This window comes from Phragmites australis, chromosome 15 (assembly GCF_958298935.1).
Source record: "Phragmites australis chromosome 15, lpPhrAust1.1, whole genome shotgun sequence".
NCBI classification, from domain to species: domain Eukaryota; kingdom Viridiplantae; phylum Streptophyta; class Magnoliopsida; order Poales; family Poaceae; genus Phragmites; species Phragmites australis.
In genome coordinates, this window is record NC_084935.1 from 28,936,988 (window position 1) to 28,949,323 (window position 12,336).

Consider the following 12,336-nt stretch of genomic DNA (forward strand, 5'->3'; position numbering starts at 1 on the left):
CTGGTGCGGATGGGGCCTGCGTCGGCGCCCGCGACCAGCACGGCGGAGACCGAGGCCCGTGCGGCGGCACCCGAGGCCCGCACGACGGCGCCCGTGGCCCGTGCAGCGGCTCAGCCGAGCCCCCAGCGGAAGAGGCGGCGGGAGGGGTCCGGACCGACGGCGCCGGACCCGGACATCAGGCTCCCAGCGGCCAAATGGCGGTATCGGTGAGTCTTCTTTCTTGCTTTTCCATGGGCATTTCCGGCCCGAACTAAGTTTTGACAATTTTTACTTGTCTCCCGTAGGCCGACCGCAGGCGTTGCTGCGACAGAGAGAGAACAGGCGCCGGGGCCAGAGCCGAGCCCGCCCGCTGCGCCAACGGAGGCCGGCATAGGAACGGCGGAGGCGCCAATTGACGTGGCGGCCTCTGGGAGAGAGGCGGAGGCGGCGACCAAGAGAAGGGCGCCGGCGGAACCTACCCCGGGCGCGGAGAGCCCGGGGCGGATAACGGTGGAGGCGGATGTTCTGCCGGGGCCGGTGGACAGGGCGGCCGATGCGGGAATGCGGCCGCCGTCCGAGACCTTGGCTCCGGCGGAGCCTACCCCGGGCCGGCAGAGCCCGGGGCGGATGGCGGTGCAAGGCCCTGCGGAGAGCTCGGCCCCCCTGGAGGCACTCTGCGGAGAAGCCTGGGCCCCACCGGTGCCCGGTCAGCCCGCCGATCTTTTCCTGGCCGCCATTGAAGGCGTTCAAGTAGCGGTTGGGCGGCTGGGCGCAGTGGTGGACGCCAAGGAGGGGGAGCTCGAGGCCGAGCGCGCCCGCCTGGCACTGGAGAAGGCGCAGCTGGCGGGCGCCCAGGAGGAGGCCCGTGCGGCAGCCGCGCGGGAGCAGAAGCTCCTAGAAGACATCCGCGCGGAAGCCGCGCGGGAACGAGAAACTCTGAAGACCGCGCGGGCAGAAGCCGCGGGGGAACGAGAAGACGCCGCCCGCTTGGCCGAGGCGTCGAGGCAGCAAGCTGCCGAGGCCCTTGCCAGGATGGGGCAGGCGCAGGAGAGGGAGGTGGCAGTCGCAGCCCGGGAGCAGGTTGCGGAGGAGCGGCAAGCCGAGCTGGCCCGCCGGGAGGGCGCGGCCGAGAAGACGCGCGCCGACCTCCAGCGCTGGGAAGACGACCTCCGGAAGATCAGAGAAGAAATCAAGCGCTGGGAAGAGGAAGTCTCCATCCGGGAAGTAGACAACGAGCTATCGGCGTCTGAACTCGGTGCCCGGGAGGATTCGGTGGTCCAGCAGGAGGATGTGTTGGCCCGGCGGGAGAATGAGCTGAGTCACCGAGAAGGCGAACTGAGCCGCCGAGAGGGCGAAGCTGCTGCTGCGGCGGCCGCCGCGGCTACCAGGGCGGAGGAGAACGCGAAGCACGAGGCGGAACTGGCCGAGCGCGAACGCGCCTTGTCCGAGATGGTGGCCAAGATGAAGCAGGCTGCCGCCTCCACCGTGGCTGGCGGTTCTTCCGGTCCGGCAGGGGACCAGGGACTCGAGGCACAGCTGCGGGCCGCCAGGGAGAAGCTCGAGACCGCCTTTGTCTCGCGCGTCAACCTCGAGCATATGCTGGAGGACATACTCCGGCGGATGCGACGGGCCGTGGAGAAGGGTGGTCTCGGACGGCTTGTCGACGACAAGAAGGGCGACGGCCCCGCACGACAAGTGTTGGGGCTGCAGCAGGTCTGCGAGCGCCTCGAGACCCTGCCCTGGGCAGTTCAGGAACTTGCCGCCCGGGAGGGACGTGGCTTGGCACGTGCCGTGGCCGAGCACGTCCTGGCCTGTTACCGAAGCAGGGACCCGAACTTCCCATTGGAGCCGGCGCGAGAGGGAGTAGTCGAGGCTGAGGAGGAGGCCGCCCCGGCAGCGGTTAGGAGTACCGCCTCCGTGGTGGCGGCCGGCTTCAGGCGAGAGGTGCCGCCACCGCCAGCCCTCGGGGACGACTCGGAGGATTCAGCCGACGCCTCTGCCGCCGACTAGGCCTTCTGTGCCCTCTTTTCTTTTGTTGTAGATGTAGGAGTGAATATTAGGAGTGAACCCTTAGAAAAACGCCTTGTATATGTCTTGTGAATATAATGGCAGCTTTTCCTTGGGCTCGCAACTCCAATTTCTCTGTGTGTTTGATGTTTCTTTTGGTATTCTGCCTGGAAGTCCCGGGGAGTACTTAGTCGGGCCGTTCCCGACCTTCCCATCCCCGAGAAATGAAGTTGTTCCGATTGCTGACGTTGGCGCGGCCAGCCCTCGAGCTTTCGCGAGTCCGCACTGCCTAGGTTAAGAAACGAAGACACAAACTCCCTTGCCCGGGAGATAGATCGATCCTGCTCGGAACACGCCGTGCCTAATGAACACTTTTTCACTTTGCGACCACTCAGTTAGTAGAAGGGAGACGTGTGCGGGCGAGAATGTGACCAAGAGTCCTCGCGGTCCGGTGGTGCCCGGGCTTGAAACGGGCCGGACCGAGCACTGACAGCCTGCCCCCGAGACCTGAGCTCCGGACTACCCGAGTAGCTCGAGCGATAGGATTACCCAGGGTACCCGAGGACTCGGTAGTGCTCGGGGTCCATAAAAGTGGACCGAACACCACGACGACCACGAAGGGCTTCGGTCAGACATTATCGTAAGCACGCTACTCTTTTCTGCAAACCGCTCTGTCGTTCTGGGAAAAAGTAGACACGCGGCAGGGTTTTTGCGTGCGAGGAGACCACCTCGCCGAACAGATTAAACCGCGAGAGCCCCCGAGAGTGGCTCGAGGACATAAATTTACTTAAAGCAGACTTATCTGAACATAACCACTCACCGGACAGCTGTCGGCCTTCTGGCTCATCGATCCAGGAGGGATGTGCTTCCGAGCTCGGGTGCCCGGGGACTTGATTCTTTCAACGGAGCGCCCGAGTGCCCAGAGGCATACGAGGCTCCTAAGGTCGGGTGATCTCGACCACCCAAGCCTAAGTGGTAGGACCACCTGAGGACCCTTGGGGCCGACCAGGGACCGGGGCATTGAAGCCCTCACGGCCGAACTGCTCGTGATTGCCAGCCTGTGACTTAAGAGAGAATATAGAATTTCTTTGTCTGGTGCGCTCTGTTAGTGCGGTACTTGCTATAGACTGTTCTCGTTTTTGACCCGAGACCTCTCGAATACCCAAACCGGCGAACAAGAGCGGACAGAGGCATAACCTAGAGGTCCTATGGTTCGGTGGCGTCCGGGTATGACAGACCAGACCGAGCACTGACAGCCCGCTCCGGGGGCCCGAGCTCCGGACTACTCGAGCAGCTCGAGCGATTGGATTACCCAGAGCACCCCGAAACTTGGTAGTGCCCGGGAGCCTGTCATGACACCGAACACCACAGCCTACCATGCTGGACGTAGGCCAGCGGCGACTGCTCGCGTGCATACCGATTCGGGATTCTTTTGTCAGCGGGGAAAAAGAGAGAGAACGAACTTTTTCTCGCACAACCGAGCTCCTCACCAGACATATTTAAACATACAGAATCCAGAAAAAGTATTTTGATATAGCGATTGCTTATTGAAAAACTTAATGTGCAATATTTACAAGGTTGGGTGACATCGACTTACCCCACGGGGCGAAGCCTTCAGACTGCTCGGGCGGGGAGAAGCCCCCGGCCTTACTAACCTGAACCGCGAGCACGACCATCTACGGGTAGAAGCGTCGAAGATGCTCGATGTTCCACGGATTCGGGAGTGGCTGTCCTTCCTCCGTCGCCAACCTGAAAGAACCTGCCCGGGAGACCGCGATCACGGTGAAGGGACCTTCCCACACAGGGGACAACTTATTCATTCCTTCGCGCGACTGGATGCGTCGGAGAACTAGGTCCCCCACCTCGAGAGACCGGGCCCGGACATGGCGCAGATGATAACGCCGTAGACTCTGCTGGTACCGAGCCGCCCGGATAGCAGCACGCCGCCGGCGCTCCTCCAGGTAGTCTACGTCGTCGCGCCTTTGATGCTCCTGCTCACCCTCAGAGTATGCATGCACTCGAGGGGAGCCCAGAGTGAGCTCGGAGGGGAGGACTGCTTCGGCGCCGTAGACGAGGAAGAAAGGAGTCTCCCCGGTAGCGCGGCTTGGCGTAGTCCGATTGGCCCATAGCACGGCTGGCAGCTCGTCCACCCATCCCTTCCCGTGCTTAGCGAGCACGTTATAGGTCCGGGTTTTGAGGCCCTTTAGTATCTCCGCGTTGGCGCGCTCGACCTACCCGTTACTCCGAGGATGAGCGACGGAAGCGAAGCAGAGCTTGATGCCGAGATCTTCGCAATAGTCCCCGAACAAGGCACTTGTGAACTGGGTGCCGTTGTCGGTGATGATTCGGTTCGGGACGCCAAAGCGGCTAGTGATGCCGCGGATAAACTGGAGCGCCGTGTTTTTGGTCACCTTGATGACTGGGACCGCCTCCGGCCACTTGGTGAATTTGTCGATAGCGACATATAGGTATGCATAGCCCCCGACTGCTAGGGGGAATGGACCCAGAATGTCCAAACCCCAGACCGCGAAAGGCCATGACAGGGGAATGGTATGGAGAGCTTGAGCTGGCTGGTGAATCTGCTTTGCATGGAACTGGCATGCCCTGCAGCGCAGAACCAGCTCGGAAGCATCCTGGAGAGCTGTAGGCCAGTAGAAACCTTGCCGGAAGGCTTTCCCGACCAGCGTGCGGAACGATGAATGGCCACCGCACTCGCCCTCGTGGACCTCAGCGAGAAGATCGCCGCCTTCTGCCCGAGAGATGCATTTCAGGAGGATACCTCCTGCGCTACGTCGGTAGAGATCCCCATCTACAATGGCATAGCGTTTGGACTGCCGAGCAACCCTTTCGGCAGACGCCTCATCCTCGGGTAGGAACTTTTCTTTCAAGTACCCTCGGATGTCAGACATCCACGAGGCATCTTGAGAACATTCGGCGAGCACAGCGCACTCGTCGGACGGCGGCGCCCTGACGGGGCTTCCCACTGAGGGCACCGCCGGGGTCCCCTGAATTGAGTTCGAGGTTTCCCCTTCATCCTGTTCGGCAGGCAGGACGGAAGGCCGTGCGAGTCTTTCTTCAAAGACTCCGGCAGGGACGCGCGCACGTGATGAGGCCAGGCGAGAGAGCTCGTCGGCCGGAGCATTGTCGCGGCGAGAGATATGCCGCAATTCGAGGCCGTCGAAGCGTCTCTCGAGCTTTCTGACTGCAGCCACGTACGCCGCCATTTGAGGATCCGTGCACTGGTACTCCTTGGACACCTGGTTGACGACCAGTTGGGAGTCCCCTTTGACCAGGAGGCGACGAATCCCGAGCCCCACCGCAGCTCGGAGGCCGGCGATGAGACCTTCATACTCCGCCATGTTGTTGGATGCGCGGAATGCAACTGTACGACGTACCGGAGCTCTTCACCCGTTGGGGAGGTGAGAACCACTCCGGCCCCTGCGCCTTTCAGCGAGAGGGAGCCGTCGAAGTGCATGACCCAGTACCCAGGCGCGTCGTGCCCGGGATAGGCAGAAACCTCTTCTGGGACGACGCAGGGGACGGGCGTCCACTCTGCCAAGAAGTCGGAGAGCGCCTGGCTTTTGATTGCCTGGCGACTGACGAAGTGTAAGTCGAACTCCGCCAGCTCTACTGCCCATTTGACAACGCGCCCGGTGCCTTCCCGGTTCCGGAGAATGGGTCCCAGTGGATAAGTGATAACCACCGAGACTTTGTGCGCTTTGAAGTAGTGGCGCAGCTTCCGGGAGGCGATGAGCACGGCATAGAGCAGCTTCTGAGCTTGGGGATACCTTGTCTTGGCCTCCCGGAGGACCTCGCTGACGAAGTACACCGGTCGCTGTACCCGGCGGGCCCGGATGGTGGCCCCACCCGGGGGGCTGCCACAGCCCCCAGGGTCGGCGGTATGGTCGGGGTTGGCCGGGCACTCGAGCTCGATTCCTTGGCTGGGAAGAGCAGTGTGCTCGGGCTCGACCCCTTGCTCCGGGGGAGCCACGAGGACAGGTGAGTGGTCGGGGGCCTCTGGGAGCTGGGACCCAGCACCCGGCCCTGAACACTCGTCTCGCTCCACCACCAATACTACGCTCACAACCTGAGGAGTGGCTGAAACGTAAAGCAGCAGGGGCTCACCTTGAGAAGGAGCCACCAACACGGGTGGCGAAGTAAGGTACTTCTTTAAGTCGCGGAAGGCCTGCTCGGCCTCCGGCGTCCAGTCAAAATGACCGGATTTTTTCAGAAGCTTGAAGAGGGGGAGCCCTCGCTCCCCGAGCTTGGAGATGAAGCTCCCGAGGGCGGCCATGCAGCCGGCGAGGCGCTGGACTTCCTTGAGTCGAACCGGGGGTCGCATCTGCTCGATGGCCCGGATCTTCTCTGGATTGACCTCGATCCCTCGGCCAGAGACCAAGAAACCAAGGAGCTTGCCCGCCGGCACCCCGAAGACACATTTCTCCGGGTTGAGCTTGAGGTGGGTAGAGCGGAGACTGTTGAAAGTCTCGGCAAGGTCCTCGAGCAGGGTGGCGCGGTCTCGGGTTTTGACCACGAGATCGTCGATGTAAGCCTCGACGTTGCGGCCAACCTGCGAGTTAAGAGTGATACGAATGGCGCGCTGGAAGGATGATCCAGCGTTGCGCAGGCCGAAAGGCATCGACATGTAGCAATAAGTACCCACTGCGGTAGTAAAAGCGGTTTTTTCCTCATCCCCTACGGCCATGCGAATCTGGTGATACCCAGAGTTTGCATCTAGGAAGCATAAAAGATCACATCCCGCAGTTGAATCTATAATTTGATCAATGCGAGGTAAGGGGAAGGGATCTTTAGGACAAGCCTTGTTAAGGTCGGTGTAGTCCACGCACATGCGAAGCTTGCCGTTGGCCTTCGGGACGATGACTGGGTTTGCTAGCCAGTCGGGGTGGAGGACTTCTCGGATGAATCCGGCGTCGAGGAGCTTGCGGACCTGCTCGCGGATAAACTCCTGGCGCTCTGGCGCCTGCCGCCGGACCTTCTGCTTCACCGGGCGGGCGTCCGGACGCACAGCCAAGTGATGCTCGATCACCTCCCTAGGGATCCCGGGCATGTCGGACGGTTGCCAGGCAAACACGTCCACGTTAGCCCGGAGGAAGGCGACGAGCGCGCTTTCCTATTTGCTGCCCAGGTCGCCGCCGATACGGACAACCTGGGTAGCATCTTCGCCCACCTCGACCTCCTTCGTTGGAACAGAGGTGTCGGCGGCGATGCGGGGTCTGGATGAAGAGGGTCCCGGGCCCCCTGAAGAGCCATCAACCTCGGCCTGTGCTGAGACCAGAGCCATGTATGATTGTTCGGCGCAGGAGACGGCGCCGCGGGAGTCGGCGACCACGGAGATAGAGCCTGCGGGGCCAGGCATCTTAACCGTAAGGTATGCATAATGCACGGCCATCATGAACTTGGCAAGCGCCGGACGCCCGAGGATGGCGTTGTGGGGGAGAGGGAGCTCCGCAACATCGAAGAGGACGCACTCCGTGCGGAAGTTGTCCCGGCTCCCAAATGTGACAGGCAACTCAACCTGCCCGAGGGGCAGGGAGTGCCCGGGAGTTACTCCACAGAAGGGGAGTGACGGCTTTAGGCGTCGGGAAGATACTTGCAGCTTCTCAAAAGCCTCCTTGGAAAGGAGGTTGAGGCCGGCACCACCGTCGATCAGCACTCTGCCGACCTTAACATTGCAGATAGTGGGAGACACAACCAGAGGTAACCGTCCCACGGCCGCAGTACTGACGGGGTGATCTGCCATGCTGAACGTGATCGGAGCATCCGACCACCTCAGGGGTCTTGTGGCCTCCTCGCTCGGGGTTGCCGAGCACACTTCGCACCGCATGACCTTGATGCCACGGCGCGAGCAGGGTGTGTAAGCGCCCCCGTCGATGAAGGCGACCGCATGCTCGGGCTCCTGGAAGCCGAGCTCGGCGTTGTTGGGGATGACCTCGGTATCGCCTCCTGTGCGGGACTCGTCGCGCTCTCTCTGGCGCTGCTCCACGAGTCCTTTGACCGTACGACACTCTGTGAGATCGTGCCATCTGGTCAGGTGTATGGGACACCATTTACCTGGCTCGGGCCCCGCGGGAGCGGGGGCCCTTGCTGGAATAGGAGCTCGGCCAGGGGCCGGGGCTCTTGCTGGAGCTGGCGCCCTAGCCGGTGCCGGGGCCCTCGCGGGCACAGAGGCCCGAGGAGGAGCCCGAGCAGGGGCCTTGACGGGGCGCCGATCAACACCCGGCTGACGCTCTTGCCGGTGATCGGGCTCTTGCGGTACCCTGTGAGCGGGGACTTGGGCTGGCTCGACGGGAGCTGCCTCGCGCTTCCTTCTCTTTTTCTTTTCCCGCTTATCAGAGCAGGAAGAACTTGGTTGGTCGGAAGCGGGGCGAGGAGCATGCCACGCCCTGGCCTCCGCAGCCTTGGCGCACTTATCGGCCAGTGCGAAAAGTTCCGCAGGGGTCTCAATCTCGTGCGTACCTAGCTTCTCGAGCATCCGCTCATCACGGACGCCCTGCCGGAAAGCAACAATAACAGCATGGGGGGCCACTCGCGGAATAGTGTTGCGAACCTGGCTGAAACGCTGTATAAATCGCCGTAGCGTCTCCCCTTCCTGCTGTTGGACGGCGTGGAGGTCGCACTCCAAACCGGGACGTGCGAACGTGCCCTGAAAGTTGGCCACGAATTGGTGGCACAGGTCATCCCAGGAGCTGATGGATCCTGGGGGTAAGTTCATAAGCCAAGAGCGGGCGGAACCCCTCAAGGCAACATGAAAATAGTTTACCATCACCTTTTCGCTGCCTCCGCTTGGACGGCCGTCGTGTAGATCTGGAGGAACTCGACGGGGTCGATGGACCCGTCGTACTTCTCCGGCAGCTCGGGGCGGAACTTGGAAGGCCACCTCACCCGGCGGAGCTCGGTGGTGAAGGCACGGCAACCGGTGCCGTACCCCGCAGCACGAGCGGGGGTTCTTGGTGGAGAGAAGCGGCGAGCCGGGGATCCCCGGTGGTCGTGGGCCGGGAGAGAGGAAGCCTGGTCCTCTGCCCCAACCCCCTGCCGGGTCTCCCGCTGACGTTCGAGAGTGACTCGGGCATCTTCGTGGCCCCTCCGCTCGTCAAGGTGCAAACGAAGGTCCCGGGCTCCGGACATGGCCAGGGGGACGGCACTCCGCCTGGAGACCCCTCGGCCCGTGCGGGTGTTGCCCGCTGAGGAGCCGGCTCTGGCGGCACCGTGCTGAGAAGTGGCGCGAGGACTCCCGGCCTGCACCTGGCGACGAGCAGTGCCGACCAAAGCGACGACATCTTGCATCCACCGGCCTTCCGGAGTGTTTGGCGTGGCCTGAATGGGCGGGTGTCTGAGGAGAGCTTGTGCTGCAAGCAACGCGCTCCCTGGGCTGGCCTCACTGAAAGCGAGCCTGCGCCGAGGAGGCACCCGACGTGGTCCAGAGGCAGACCTGGCGGCCGGGGTCCCGACCACCTGCTGGGGGTCGGAAAGTACGTCGGCAGCGGCGGCGGCGCTGATGGGCCCAGCGCCTTCATCCCCTTGGGCGGGAAAAACCGCACGCGTGGATGGCGGCTGCCGCGGGTACGCAGCAGCGACGGGGCTTTCTTCGTGGGGCAGCGTTCCGTTACTGGAAGTGGAGCCGGAACGCTGGAGACGGTGCCCGCCGGCCATCTTTTCCTGTGGAGAAAAAAGTGAAACAAACAATCCAGGGATATTGGCCCCTACCTGGCGCGCCAGCTGTCGGAGAGTGAACTCCTATCGCAGGGATCCCGAGAGACCCCTTTTTAGAGATTCGGCCGGGGGGATGATCCTGGGAAAGCTTGTTTGGGGAATAAGCAGGAACGGAAATAAATGCGATGGCTAGTGGGAGACGATCACCCTAATGCAAGAAAAAAGGGGGGACGCCGGGTGTTAGACAGGTTCGGGCCGCACGGAGGCGTAACACCCTACTCCTGTATGAGTGCTATATTTATCCTTGAAGGAGATTCTTCAAGGAGGTATCTGGTTCTAAAGGGAGAACTGTTTACAAAGAGCTTGAGGCTCTTATGTTCTAACTTAACTTGAGCTGGTTCGAGTGTCCGTCGATCTATCTTTGGCCTGGTTCGTCGGAGATTGTTGGTTGTCTGGTGGTCGGGGGCTCTTGCTCTCTCTTTTTAGTGTTCTCCATCCTTTCCTTTTATAGGCGCGCCGACCTCAACATATCCTGAATGGGAAAGAGGGGACGCGAATGCCAAGGTGCCACGGAGAAAGGCGTAATCATTTCATCTTGGCGAAGTGACAGGGGCGGTGGAGAAATGCGGCGCGCATTCGACCACCAGCCGCTGCGGAAGCCTCGGGGCGCCCTAAAAGGGGCCCACCGGTCAGCCTCAGAGGTGCCCAGTGCGCCCACCCTGTCTTGTTCTTCTGCCAGGGCAGGGTGGCAGGCGGAGCGCTTCGATTCTGGCAACGTTATCCCGAGGCACCTGGATGAAACGGGACGGGACCCATGCATTTAATGGACCCACGGCCCCCTGCTAGTGCATGGCAGGGTCTGACACTGGGGCGTGGGCAGCTGAGAATGTCAGGATGTCAGGATGTCAGACCGCGCGTGCCTATTAAATGCGGCATTGGGCCTTTGACTGGATGACACCCTGACGACGGGACCCTTCGGGTCGTTGAATGATCTTGCGCGAACCTTCGGGGCACCGAGTCCTCGGGGGCTGCCACGTGCAGCCCCGAGCACTCTCTCCCGAGCACTTCGGTGGGACCTTCGGGGCACCGAGTCCTCGGGGGCTGCCACGTGCAGCCCCGAGCACTCCCTCCCGAGCACTTCGATGGGACCTTCGGGGCACCGAGTCCTCGGGGGCTGCCACGTGCAGCCCCGAGCACTCTCTCCCGAGCACTTCGGTGGGACCTTCGGGCACCGAGTCCTCGGGAGCTGCCACGTACAGCCCCGAGCACTCTCTCCCGAGCACTTCGGTGAGACCTTCGGGGCACCGAGTCCTCGGGGGCTGCCACGTGCAGCCCCGAGCACTCTCTCCCGAGCACTTCGGTGAGACCTTCGGGGCACCGAGTCCTCGGGGGCTGCCACGTGCAGCCCCGAGCACTCTCTCCCGAGCACTTCGGTGGGACCTTCGGGGCACCGAGTCCTCGGGGGCTGCCACGTGCAGCCCCGAGCACTCTCTCCCGAGCACTTCCTTTTTGGTATTTGGGCTCTGCGGATCATCGGGGAACTAGGGTGCTCGGGAACCAGAAGCGGCGACCCCGAGCACCTTCTCCCGGGACTTAGCTTCTACCTACCTTGCAGGGTGGTGACATGTGGTGGATGGCCGGCCTGGCCTCGGGACTTAGGGACCCCTGGTTCTAAATACACCGACAACAATGCACTGAATCTTATGAGCCTACTCGACTACCGATCGATTATTGACCATCTTATAGCCCTGATATTTCTTCATGATATACATTTCATTGCCTGCATCTCACTACGTGAAAAATGGACAAGGGTGACGGGTCATAACCGTCATAGGTGACGGGTCCCGCACCCGTCACCCCGAACACGTTACTGATGACATGTAATAAGTGACGGGTAAGGACCCATCACCAATAAGGTTATTGGTGACGGGTTAAAACTTGGCATGTCACTTATTAAGATCATTGGTCATTGGTGACCCATCACTTATGACTGATATACGGTTTTCTCGCTTTTTAGACGCGAAAAAAGTCAAAAAAATATTTTTCACCCAAGCCAATCCAACTCAGGCCTATCACCACTCGCCACGTGTCTCTACCTATTTTTCAGGCTATTTTTAGAATGTGAGTTCTGTGGGAATCGAAATTACAACAACCCCTCGATCACGTAGCTGCCTAATCACCTCAACCTCGCGTGTGGCCTGAAGGGACTCGGATAAAAGATCCTTTTAACTATTTTGCCGAGGGTCATAAGTGATGGGTCACAACTGTGACCTGTCACTTATTACAAGTCATAAGTGACGGGTCACAATTATGATCCGTCACCAATGTTAATTTTACAATAGACATCAAAACCAATTGACTCGGAGTGCCTTCGGTTAAATGGCCATAACTTTTGCATACGGACTCCGATTTCGATATTTTTTTGACTCTATGGACATCTAAAAAAAAGTTACATCCGTTTATCCCCCACTTTGTCAGGTTCGGTGAATCTTTCAAGGCCTAAAACGGCTTGAAAGATTGAGTTCTCGCCTCTGAAAGTTTCTGCACCATTTTCGGAACGAGCATTTGTGTCCATAGTCGTTACCCCTTACATCAAACTTGAGCAGAAATGTACAATGGTTCATATTCTAGTGCTTCTGAAGTGAGAAAAAATAAGAAAAATAAAATAAAAATAATTTT